This window comes from Urocitellus parryii, unplaced genomic scaffold (genome assembly GCF_045843805.1).
Source record: "Urocitellus parryii isolate mUroPar1 unplaced genomic scaffold, mUroPar1.hap1 Scaffold_61, whole genome shotgun sequence".
Taxonomy (NCBI): Eukaryota; Metazoa; Chordata; class Mammalia; order Rodentia; family Sciuridae; genus Urocitellus; species Urocitellus parryii.
The window spans coordinates 1,998,576-2,012,053 of record NW_027554109.1 but is presented as its reverse complement, the minus strand read 5'-3'; the positions used below and the strand labels follow the sequence as shown (position 1 = coordinate 2,012,053).

General features: G+C 36.5%; 1 protein-coding gene, 1 non-coding gene and 1 pseudogene across 4 annotated transcripts in view; 1 reads left to right on the top strand and 2 right to left on the bottom strand.

The window, feature by feature from the left end:
* The window catches only part of LOC144252842 (transport and Golgi organization protein 1 homolog), a 31,647-nt pseudogene that overhangs the window by 16,609 nt on the left and 1,560 nt on the right, over positions 1-13,478 (bottom strand).
* On the top strand, positions 9,268-9,374 carry LOC144252866 (U6 spliceosomal RNA). The gene has a single exon (XR_013343076.1). It is a non-coding gene; the product is annotated as a U6 spliceosomal RNA (small nuclear RNA).
* LOC144252855 (ubiquitin-conjugating enzyme E2 E3-like) overlaps positions 12,480-13,478 on the bottom strand; it is a 57,338-nt gene continuing 56,339 nt past the window's right edge. For all 3 annotated transcript variants that reach the window (XM_077794932.1, XM_077794931.1, XM_077794933.1), the window contains one exon: positions 12,480-12,563. The gene's annotated coding sequence lies outside the window, so the exon portion shown is untranslated. The remainder of the gene's footprint in view (positions 12,564-13,478) is intronic.

Here is a 13,478-nt window from a genome sequence, read left to right as displayed (position 1 = left end):
ATTCCTCCCTTCTCAAAACACTCTCTTTTCAGAAAATGGAATCATTTCATTCTTTGCAAAGAAAAACAGAAATGAAAACATACTGATTCACATTGCCATTCTTTAAATTATCTACTCAATTACTTCATGCATGACTAAATCATTAGCATAGAAATATTCTTCAAATGTAACACATCTGCATTACATCAATATTCAAAGTTAATCTGCCCCAAATTAAAACTTATCATCATCTCCCTATCCACAATTTGTTTCTCCTCTTTATCTCCTATCTCAGAGTTGGAACCATCATCATCTACTCTATTATCCATGCTAGCAACCTAGGAATAGTAAAATTTTCAGGAGGTAAAAAAGATAATAGACATTAAAATTCACTCTATCTACTTCTAACATACATAAAACACACATCAAACACCAATACAAAGGGTTATTACAAGTTTAAGAAACCTAAAAATTTACCTTGATATACTCTATCTTTTACCTAGAAGAGAGAAAAAAGATTAAATTTGATGTCAAACATCTGCTCAATAGAAACAGCATTCCTAAAACAACAGTCAGAATCATAACCAAGTGAGAATTTAATAACATTCTGGTTCAGGATAATAATTTATAGGATTAAAAATAAGTAAAGGTTAACAAGCCTTTTAAATTTAATTGGTAGTGATATTTCATAAATAGCCTCTGACATAAAAACACTAAGATATGTACCTTATTTCACAGTAAAGATGTGTGTGTGTATATGTGTGTGTGTGTGTGTGTGTGTGTGTGTGTCCTCAAAATCATTTACTTGACAATTCTAAATAACCAGGATAAAGTCTAGAAACAATGACTATTCAAAAGGAATCTGAGGAAACAATATTAAAGGCATAATCTTTGTACTAAGATATGCCACTTTCACTCACCAGAAAACATCTTAGAACTCCAATTTAAATTTGGCTATTGGCTGAATTTAGAAACTAAGAGGCTACATCATCTTATTTCTGCAAACCACTATATATATATAGCAAGAAATCTGAAAGGGAAGACTGCTAGAAGAAAATGCACAAGCAACAAGAGAAATGACAATTAACATATTCTGGAAAGGACAAAAACAATCATTTCCAAAAGACAGCAATAAACTGCCTGATAATAAAACCTAAGCAGAAATATTTTTAAAAACATCACTAAATTTCTTTGTAACTTAGCATATTACTTGTCCTTTCAAATGTTATAAATGGTGATGGGATACTCAGATGTGTCCATGGATCATCCATGGGATCTTTGTAATAGGAAATTGCATTCAGAAAACTCCAACACAGAAATAAATGAACATTTCTTTAATGTCATAGCCTTGCTAAACTTTTACTCAAAATGACAACAGAGGAAAATGGGAAGTAGCATAAAAGCAGTCATCTAAGGTAGGGACTAAAGTTCCAAAGTCAAATGCTGAAACTGAGGAGCAACAAGCTAGGAACCAGATCCCACATAACCTAGTGAAAAGAGAAACAGGTACCGCGGTTCTTGAAATGAAAGAAACAAGAGGGAGAAATATAAAATGGTTTCATGTTTTTCCCTTCTCTTTATCCTTCTATTTCCTTTTTCCTTTTAGCTGAGACAAAGTTCAATGAGATTAGAAAATTCCTCACAGGAATCCAGGCAAACGATTCTTCTATTTAAGAAGGGAATACTTTTTAAGAGATTTTACACTCAATTGTACAAGGAGAGGAAACTTATCTTAACAATCATATGTCTGAAATAATTAAGAAATCAGAAAAAGAACACTCAGATTTGAAAAGATTTGTATCCAATGCTTTTAGCCTCTTTAAATGTTAGGATTTTCATATGCACAGTCCATTTACCTAAAATAATTTTCTTCCAATTATGTTAAATAACTATGAAACAGAATAACCTACAGTACAAACATAAGTATGTATAAGCCTACACACACACACACACACACACACACACACACACACACACACACACTTATACATATATGTACACACATACACAGAGATAGACTAATTCTGCTCAGGAAAAAAAAAACTTAATGAACAAAACATTTAATGGATTTTTGGACAACACATAATCTATACTTCCAAATAAAAAGGTATTTTCTGAACATATGATCAAATCATAAAATCTGGGAAAAATTTATATAAAAGACTGGAAAAATTATCTCATCTCCTTTTTCTCATTTTACTGTATTTCTTTGCAGCATTTCCCCCTTTTTATATGTGTTTATATTAACATACAGTTCATCAACATTTAAATCTTAGTTTCTGCTTTTTTTCCCACTTCACATTTAATTGTGAGCATTTTCTGTACCTCAAAGCTTTGAAATAAATAAATCTGCCTACTATTCCATTAATCAAACATACAATAACCCCTAAATGAATTATGTTGTGCTAAGTCTTCAATCTAATACACTATTCCATTGAAAAACATTACCAAAATCTTCAAAACATAGTTATTTCTTTAAGATAGATTACTAGACATATATGCTACATAAAAGGATATTTATCTAACCTATCCCATCTTTTATCCCATTTTTAAGACTTCTGATACATATGAAACTACTGGTTAGGATGGCTGTAAGAATTACCAGTTCTACCAACTGCACCCACACTAAATTATTTTATAAGGTTAGTTTAACTTAAACCACTAATTTGTGTTTTAGCAACTGAAAAAGAAAAAAAAGGGGGGGCCAGTGACTATATAAAATAATCCTTGTGCTTATGTGCTAAGGTATAAGTAAGTCAATTTACTCACAACAAGAGCAGTTCTCCAAAAGAAAATGACAAAGGATACAATCCCAAAGAAAACAGTGAAAACTACAGGCTTCCATGGTAGTCCATAAAAATCAGGCCCAGGTTGAGTATCATCAGGCAATGTAGTAAACAGCTGAAACAGACAAATTAGAAAAAATGGGAAACCTTAAATTTATAACAAAACAGTCACAAAGAATCATGGCAATTCTAAACCAACCTCCTCATCAGAAATCCACCTCCTCAATATTTTCCAATAGCGTCTTCAAGAGAGAGGATACTGGCAGTCTCATATTTTTTGTTCTCTTGCAGTGTTTTCAAGTATAATGAATCTAAATACTTTTTAAAAAATATTTATGTATCTTTAGTTTTAGGGTGGACACATTGTTTTGTTTTTATATGGTGCTGAGGATTGAACCCAGTGCCTCATGTATGCTAGGCAAGCGCTCTACCACTGAACCACAACCCCAGCCCGAATCTAAATACTTTAAATTGAGCATACATTTCCAGTTTGTAACAGGCCCTATATCATCACATTGTCTAACACCTGGCTAGAATCCCTCTGGATCATTCTTTTCTCTGATAACCTGGTTTTTAGAATTTAAAAAATTCATTTAAGACAAAAACTTAAATATATGAAAGAACTAATTAATTTTATGGCAACAAATAAAAACAATGATGATATATGTATAAGATTTTATATCTTACTTCCATTCCACTCTTATATAAACAGATAAGTGACATGTAATTTCAGACAACTCTTGAAAACTGGCTTAGATAAACTTCTCTGAATTTAACATCCTTCTATAAAATTCAAAGCCTAATTTTAAATGGTTGCTCAAAGGCAGTGTAGTAAACACCTGCCTACTCTTCCGTTTTCACCGCCCTCTACAGGTAATACCAGATAACTGTCATCTGGGCCCAATTCCCCAGCAGTCTCCCTAGGGAAAAGACCTGTAGTAACGTTAGCTGTTTGGATTGTTGGCTGCATTTCGGAACATACCATGAGGTTGTCACCTCTATTCCGTCAAAAAAAAAAAAGTGCAAGTGGGGAAAGCTCAAGTCCACTCTTACTGGCCTCGCTTAACAATACAGTCACGTCCTGCCTGCCTTGGGCCTGACACACTCCATTTCTCCGTCGCCATGACAGTCAGTGCACCCACTCCGCCAGAACTCAGCCACCCGCCTGCCAGAGCTGGGGTCCCTCCCTGGGAATGGGACCGTCACCTCCAGTAGCTTGGCTATGAGGGCTGCGTAGAGCATGGACAGGGGTCCCAGGAGCTCCGGGTCCCCCGGGGAAGCACAGTGGCAGGTACTGTGAGTCCATGGTGTAGGGACAGCTGAGCGGAAGTGATGCTTCCCTGCAGAACAGCACAGGACCCTGTCTTTCACTGTTTCCTACTTTGGGAGGACCCAGCGCAGGGGGCGCGTACTGGGAGTGAACTTTGCCTTCCTCCACAGGCGCTTTTTGCCCAAAGCACGTAAAATGCGTCATCAGAGGAAGCCACTGGGTGGACTGCAGTGAGCAGATGGAGGATGCCGAGGGGCGGGGCTGGGAGCGGAAAGAACCAACTGCGGAGCCCAGCGGGGGACAGCACAAGGAGAGCCAAGCGGAAGAGTCCAAATGAAAGGACTCCAGAAGGAAAGACGCTCACCTGTCCCTGGATTACTGCTGTACATAGGTGTAATCTTAATATAATCTTCTATTTGTTCCTTCTGTTCTTTGTTCTTTTTCTTTTCTTTCTTTCTGTCTTCTTTTGCAGAAATACCACTATCGGTATTTTTAGTGATTCCTCTATTGGCTTATTATTCCTCTATTGGCTATAACTCTGTTTTCTAATCTTAGTGCTTCAGAGTTTAGAATATACATCTTTAATTTGTCACAATCTACCTTCAGATGATACTATATTACTTCACATATTCAATAAGAACGTTACAATAGTTACTACCCTTCTGAGATTTATACTGTTGTCATGTATTTTACTTTACATGTTTTCTAAGTCCCATACTACACTGATATTTGTCTTTAAACAGTCAATGACTTTTTAAAATGTTCAAATAAGAAAAATTATTTTAAACATTTATGCACACAGTAACCATTTTCTTTACTCCTTTATTCCATTATTTCCATCTGCTGTCTTGGTGCAAGTGTAGGGTGAATTCTTTCAGCTTGTATGTAAGTACAAGTCTTCATTTTAGAAAGATATTTCACTGGGCACGATATTATCGGCCAACATTATTGCTCTTCAAATATATTAAAGGTATCACTCCACTATATTCTGTGTTTCATTCGGGGTACTTCTCTTGCTATGTCTTCAAGTTCACTAACAATTTCATTGCAATGCTTATTCTGGCATTAATCCCATCCACTGTATTTATCATATATTTTCAACTCTAGAAGTCTGATTTTCTTAAAATATATCTTCTATATCTCTTTTTACCTTTTTAACACACGAAATATAATAGTGATAACTTTAAAAAAATGCCATTACCTCATTCTAACATCTCCGCCAGTTCTCAGTTGGCTTTGATTGGATGATTCTTCTCCTCATCATTGTGGATTGTATTTTTCTTGCTTCTTTGCATGCCTGGTAAGCTTTGATTCGATGCCATACATTACGAATTACTGTTCTTAATATTTTGTATACAGTTAAATTACTGGAAACAATTTGAGTCTCTTGGGTCTGAATATTTGTTAGGTATGACATAAATTGTAATAGTCAGTCCGAGGTAACACCCTTCTGATTATTCTACCCAACTTCCTTAGATAGTTTTTTCCAGGTGCTATTCTGGTCCCTGTGTTAGGACCTATTCCTTCTAATCACTTAAGATTGTTTCTCTGACTTGCTAAGCAGTTTCATCACACTTATGTGCTGATCAATACTCTGCTGAACACTCAGGGAGCCTTTCACAAATTTCAAGAATTGTCTCTCAATGTAGAAACCTTCTTTTGTTACTCCACCCTGTGAATTCTAGTCACTTTGGTTTTCCTGGAATCTCAGCACCATCTCTCAATTCATGGTATCCTCTGGTTCTGCCCGACTTCCCCTTCTTTGTCATGGCTTGGGAATCTCTTAACATAGTAAAAGCTGGGACAACTATAGAGCTCATAGCATTTGTTCCTTATGTTTCCAGAACCATTCTTTGTTGCTTGATCTTCAATGTTGCTTGATCTTCAAATTTTATGTTTGTGGGTTTTTTTTCATATTTATTTTAGTTGTTTCAGTTGGGAAGGTGAAGCCAGTACCTATATAAACCTATCATAGCTAGATGTAAAAATCATTTGCTTTTCTTTTTCTTTTTATGGTGCTGGGGATTGAACACATGGCCTCTTATATGGTAGGCAAGTGCTCTACCACTGAGTTACATATCCCTTTTCTCATTTGCTTATTTTTTTTTTAATAGCAGAATACATAATGAAATAAATTTTTAAAGTTAACTATAAAAGAGAGTAACATCAGGATAGACAGAACTGGGACAAAAGCTAGAGTTCTTTCAAAATCAGGCAGGAGAATCACAAGTTCAAAGCTAGCCTCAGCAACTTAGCAAGTCCCTATGCAACTTAGTGAGAACTATCTCTAAATAAATATAAAAAGGCAAGGTATGTGGCTCAGTGGATAGGAGCCCTGGGTTCAATCACCAGTACAAAATAACAGAAACAACTTATTTTTACAAATTAACTTTGGCTCTTCTAAATATTTAAATAATTGTAAAATAAATTAAAAAATCTTAAAAAGTAATACCTAAATATTGAAAGCAAAAACGAAACAACCTGTGATATCAACTTGGTGACAAACCACAGAAATGAGTTATTTCAAACACACCTTAGTGGGATATAGCTTAAAGACAAGAGAATTTCATTTCATTTCAGGAATACATTTCTGAAAGTATTTTAAATAATATAAATATAGTCGTATGTTGCTTAATGATGGGAATAAATTCTGAAAAACACATCGTAGGCAATTTCAGTGTGCAAACATCATTGAGTATACTTATACAAACCTAGAAAATATAGCCATTTCCACACTTAGGTATTCATATATGGTATATTATTGCTTTGAGGATAAAAACCTATAAGATATTATTATACTGAATACTGTAGACAATTGTAACATTGTAAATGTTTATATATCTAAACATATCAAACACAGAAAAGATATTAAAAATACTAGGTGACAAGAATTTTTTAGCTCCATTATTATGCACTAATGACCAAAATGTCATTAAGTGGCACAATACTGTAAACAATTATATTGATGTCATTGAAAACTGGAACTCCAACATCAGAGAAAGAAAACACAAATCTAAGATAGATGAAGTGAAGTAAAATCTCTAGCATCCTGAATTTTCATGGGAATTATCTAAATGACATGATGAAAAACCCCCACATATTTCTGTGCTTTGTTCACTAAAAAGGCCTACAAATGACAGTCAATTTGAGCAATAAGCAATCCTAGTACTTGGAATGTAGCCTCTAAATATGACTTCTTATTGAAAGGAACCAAAGTTATTTTAGAGAAATAGTTCCTTCAAGGTCTGGACAGGAAATGTTTAAGATGAACGTGGAACATCTCATACTTCAAAAGCAAGGAAAATAGGTAACAATGACCACTAGGTGGTGGCAAAGGGTCCCAGGAGCCAAGATAAAGAGGCTTCTACAAGGCAAAAGGGGGGGGGGGGAATGGAGCATCAGGTAAGAACAATTACTATTCCTAATTGGATTAAACACACCAAATATTTTTAAATGCATGATAATCATATTGACAAATAAAAGTTAAAAAGATTTCAAGCCCCTTTGTGTATCATTTGATAATGCTAGAAGAATACCTTACTATTCTGAATTGAACCTAAACCTGACTACCAATTTGCAAGGAATATAAAGCAACAGACAGAGGCTGAGGTTGTTAGCTCAGCACTTGCCTAGAATGCATGGAGCCCGAGGTTCAATCCCCAGCACCACCAAAAAAAAAAAAAAAAAAAAAAAGCAATAGAGAAAACAGGTTAAATTGTTGTACCAGGGGATGTCATTTATTCACCAAAACTATAATATATCCTAGAAGTCCCACAAACATATTTTTTCAATTATTGCAAAAAGTTACATATATATATATTTGGTACCAGGGATTGAACTCAGGAGCACTTGATCACTGAGCCACATCCCTAGTCTCAACCCCATTGTGTATTTTATTTAGAGACAGGGTCTCACTGAGTTACTTAGCACCTCACTTTTGGCTTTGAACTCGTGATCCTCCTGTCTCAGCCTCCCGAGCCGCTAGGATTAAGGCATGTGCCACCATGCCCAGTCAAAATATATTTTTAAAGAGCTATTTTTCAGATAGAAAGCCACAAGGGACATGCAACTGTCACCCCTAAGAGCAGGAGAACAAATAGGTGAGCATTCTACCTGGAGGCACCCTCTAGACCTCAGTTTGGGAAGGAGAACCCAAATGGGGCATAACAGTCTCACTGTGCAGAGAGAGACCAGAGTTCCAGGAGATTAAGCAGCCAAAAATATGTAGAGAAAACTACCAGAAAGATGGGAGCCACAAGAAAAAGAGTTCCAGAAATCTGCATGGAGGTGGTCTTCAGTTTGGGGCTACATTCTAAGCAGTACCTGTGAGGGCCAAGAACAACTATAAGCTAACCAATCCCACAGTTGGCACTGAGCTGAGAGAAGTCTGGATTCCAGCTAGCCAGAGAGAGTTGACATACAAAAACAGTATGGTCAACAAGCTCATGAAGAAGTATTTGATCCAGGCATCATGGCACATGTCTGTAATCCCAGCATCTCAGAAGGTTGAGGCAGGGGCTGGGGATGTGACTCAAGCGGTAGCGCGCTCGCCTGGCATGCGTGCGGCCCGGGTTCGATCCTCAGCACCACATACCAAAGATGTTGTGTCCGCCGAGAACTAAAAAATAAATATTAAAAATTCTCTCTCTCTCTCTCTCTCTCTCTCTCTCCTCTCTCACTCTCTCTTTAAAACAAAAACAACAAAAAAAGAAGGTTGAGGCAGGAGGATCCCAAGTTTGAGGCTGGCAACTTATCAAGGACCTAAGCAAGTTAGTGAGACCCTATCTCAAAAGAAAAAAAAGTTCACTCAGTATCATTAATTATCAGGAAATAAACTCACAAAGACATACCCACTAGAATGGCCCAAGTGCTAGTGAAGATGAAGTCAAGTGGAAGTCTCCTAAATTGCTGGTGGAAGTATAAAATGATTGTAGTCATTTTTAGCATGGCTTGACAGTATCACATAAGATAAAAACATACATTAAACGTAGGAGGCAATTGCACTCCTAGATATGAGTCCACTTATAGTGGCATATATATGAAATAGTACTGTAGGAAAAATGAATCTATAGTTTAAAAAAAAAAAAACTTATCAGTGGTTGCCTGAAACAGGTGGTGAAGGAACTCACTGGGAAGGATCCCAAGGAAACCCCTTTTCTAGTGAAAAAACTGTTCTATATCTTGATTATGGTAGTTTTTATATGGGTATCTACATTTGTTAAAACTCAGAGTGTGCTTGCTTTGGCAGCACATATTCTAAAATTGGAACAATACAGAAAAAATTAGCATGGTCCCTGAGCAAGGATGACACCCACATTTGTGAAGCATTCCATAGTTTTGTGGAACCAACCCTTCAACAGATGAATGGATAAAGAAACTGTGGTACATATATGAAATGGAATATTACTTATAGCATTAAAAGAGAAAAAATTATGGCATCTGTGGGTGAATGGGAATATCAGGTTAAGGGAAGTAAGCCAATCCCAAAAACCAAAAACTGTATGTTCTCTCTGAAAGTGGATGCTGAACCATAATGGGGGTGAGGTGGGTGGCAAGGGGCATGGAAGAATGGAGGAACTTTGACTGGGCAGAGGGGAGGTAGGACAGGTGAGGGGGCATAGGGATAGGAAAGATGGTAGAATGAGATGAACCTGATTACCCGAGGTACATGTAGGACTACACATGTGTTGTGTACAACTAGGAAAAGTTTTGTTCCATTTATATTCAATGAATTGAAATGCATTCTGCTGTCATGTATAACCAATTAGAACAAATTAAAAAAAAACCTCACTGATATTGGCTATCAAGGAATTACTGTTAAGTTGGGTGATGGCCCGTGGGTTCATTATACTATTCTCTATGCTTTTCTTTAAAGCTTTTCTAATTAAATTTATTCTTTAACTAGTACATAGAAACAAACACTACAATTATTGAAGTAGGTAACATGACATTTTGATGCATGTATACACTATGTAACGTTTAAATCAGGTTAAATATATATCTACCTCCTCAAACATCATTTCTCTATGGTAAAACTTTCACAATCTTTTCTTCTAGTATTCTGAAATGGACAGTATGTTATGGTTACCTATAGTCCCCTACTATTCTCTCTGCTCTTATTTGAAAGTTTCCATGATAAAAATACTAAAAATAATTTTTAAATTAAGATATAACTTCAAATATTTAAAGGATTTCTATGTAGAAAAGAATTCAATTTTATAGAGAAAATCATGTGAAGGAAAATTTGGAGTCAATACAAGGATGAACTAGACAACAGAAGAACATATAGCCTTGTAAGAGAGTGACTCATGCTAGGAAATACTGGTGTACAGGCCTCATAACTACTCGTCAGGGCCACAGTAAAGAAAATTACAGCAATGAATGAGAAACTAGACTAGCAGACTTCCAAGGTTTCTTCTAACACCAAGATTCTACTAAGATTCCATTGATCAATGAATCTGATTGGTGCACATCTCCCAAACACATCAGAGCCTATTACTCTCCAGTCCTATCAGATATCATACTACTTGTTTAAGATTTTACATTGACTTGTTCATAATTTTTGCATATATTTGTTAAGTCCTTTTCTTAAGGCTTTCAAAAATCACAATCATGCCTTACACCTGTTAGACTCTTTTAGTCCTCGCACAATGTCCTGTACATACTGGGCCATCAAAATGCCTTTTTGAAATCTCCTTTCAAATCAGTCTCCTAACATTGTGCCTCTTCTTTACCACTCACATCTATGTCTTACCTATCACCGTACAATCACTGACCATACCTGCACCACATTCGTGTCCCCCGACCTAGAACTAGAGGAGGGCTCTGTGCATACCTAAAAATATGAATAAAGTAATCCTTCCCATATCGTGAGGCTGTTAACTTTCCAAGTGATGCTGATTCATTCTGATAATCAAATTATGACTGTGGAAGACTGCTTTAATCACTGGAAATATCACTATTCTAACTGCCTGGCTTCTATATACCTCTTACTCAGGTGGCTGCCACCATCATGAACAAACATGGAGCCAACTGAAAAATGATTTGTTTCTCCCCACCACATCTTTTCCACCCTGGTGGTCTTTCCTCCCCAGGAATATTCATTGTCTTTATACCACCTTCTGACTGCCTACATGAGAATTAGGGGGTACGTGGGGGTAAAACCCTTCAAAATGCCAGACACCTCACCAGACACTTTACCTTGTCAAATCATTAAATTCTTATGATTGGAGTAAGCATTATCTACATTTTTCAGATGAGGAAAACTTTTTTCAAAAGTTTAGTTATTTGCCCAAACTTCTAAATGATAACCTTGGGATTTGAAACCAGATCTACCTGGCTACAAAATTTATACATTTTACAAGGAAAACAACATCATCATCTTTCTTACTCAAGCCTTGAAATAACACAATCTACAGGAAACAACTTCAGTTTAGGAGGATTACTGTCACAATGGCCCTAGGACCATCTTATCCTCCAACCTCTAAAAGCTTTCTCATTCCTATAATTAAATTCTAAAAGTCCAATATCAACAAATACCAATGGGGGAGAGGTAAGCCCTAAAATGCTTAGATAAGCTTCTAGACAGATTAAATGTCTTGTTTGGATCATGATTTTCTTTAGAAAGATCAGTCTTAAGTGACTCTAAGAAACAGATCTAACCTAATTCCTTTCATTCTTAAAACTTTCTAAGGATCCCCACTATTAATGGTCTAATGCGACTTTGGCTCATGACTTCCTTTAAGATTTGCTGGCCTCTCCAACAGACCATCCCCTTCCAACTTCACACTTTACAACACCAACTATTCACATTCTCCAGCCCTACCCAAATATCCTTTTCTTCATGTTTCCATTTCTCTGAACACATTTCTTCTGACTACCAGCTTCCCCCACCATCCTCCAACCCAGCCTATCTAATCAACAACAAACCACATGTCAGACTCCTGTTTGCCCTTTGCCTGTGCTTCAAACACATCTCAACTACTTTATGACCTTATTGATCACCCTTCCAACCATAATAAATGCATTTATGGACAATAATGTTCTACCATCAAATAAATACCTCTCTTTCTGCCATTATCTTACTGTGTTTCAAGTGAATGCTGTTATCTCCCTGCCAGAAAGAAAGGTTCTGAGGGGAAGAACCAAGTTTTTACAGGTGTGCAAATGACCAGCCTTGGTAGACAGCAAATCTTCCTCATGTGCTAAACCAAGTAGCCATTAAAGCCACACCCCTATGGCTTTTGTTTCTGGAGCTATCTACTCAAAGGGTCAGGAGTCATTTTCATAAAGACATTTTAAGTTCTTCACTTCATGACCAGAAGCCACTTACAAACTAATAAATAATCAACATTCTAATTGAAGAAACTATGTCAAACTTACCATCTTAGACAAATAAAGCAAGAATGAATGTAACAAGAAAAGTATGCTGTCCAAAAGGGTGGCATCTGCTGGCTCTTCTACCTTTATCTCTAGTTGGTTTTCTGTATCAGCAGCATCAACAGGAGTACCTTCTGTTATAAGTAGCTCTAAAATTGAAAGGGGAAATGGTTACTTTATTTTATGCTATAGTATAAGAATTGTCTCTCTTCAGTTTCAATATTCATTGAGTGTTTCACTTAGAGTCACAGTGCCTGGAATATGTGGCTCTCCTAAAGACAATTAACACAGAGAAGAAAACTTCAAAATCCTAATTAGAGCTGTCAGACCCTTCAATTATAAAATGAACATTCTCCAGTCTACTCTCCACTACTTCCATGGCCATACAACTGCTACCAGAACAATATTTATTCAAGGAGAAATTTTAAAACCAGAGATATATAGACAGGGTCACATTCAACAAACATGGATTTAGTGCTGGTGAAACTTTGTGTTTAAAATTTTAGGAAAGCTGAAAGAGGGAGTCTTGGTTTGCAGATTTGCAGGTGGAATGAGCCAAGGCTTAACACAGCATCTGGCACCTGGCAGAGATACTCAACAATTATTCATTGAATGAACAGATGACAGCTATTTAAAAAGAACACAGTAATACCAAGAGAGACTAAAGGGAATTGGGTACAGACCTGCACTGAGGCTCTGTGAATGAGGTAGAATTCCAGTTAGAACTGAGAGCTTGTAGGGGTGGAATTTCAGTATGAGTTACATGAGCCTGGGGTACGTTTGATTAAACAGCAGGAGTCCAACATGCAGTTATTAAGAAGTTGGACCAGTTGCTTCTAAGGTCTTTCTCAACCCTGAGATTCCATTCACTACTATTCTTTTAAGCTTTTGCCTAATTTTTTTTTTAGTTTTTTTTTTTTTTTGAGAGAGGAGAGAGAGAGAGAGAGAGAGAGAGAGAGAGAGAGAGAGAGAGAGAGAGAGAGAGAGAATTTTTTTCATATTTATTTTTTAGTTTTCGGCGGACACAACATCTTTGTTTGTATGTGGTGTTGAGGATCGAACCC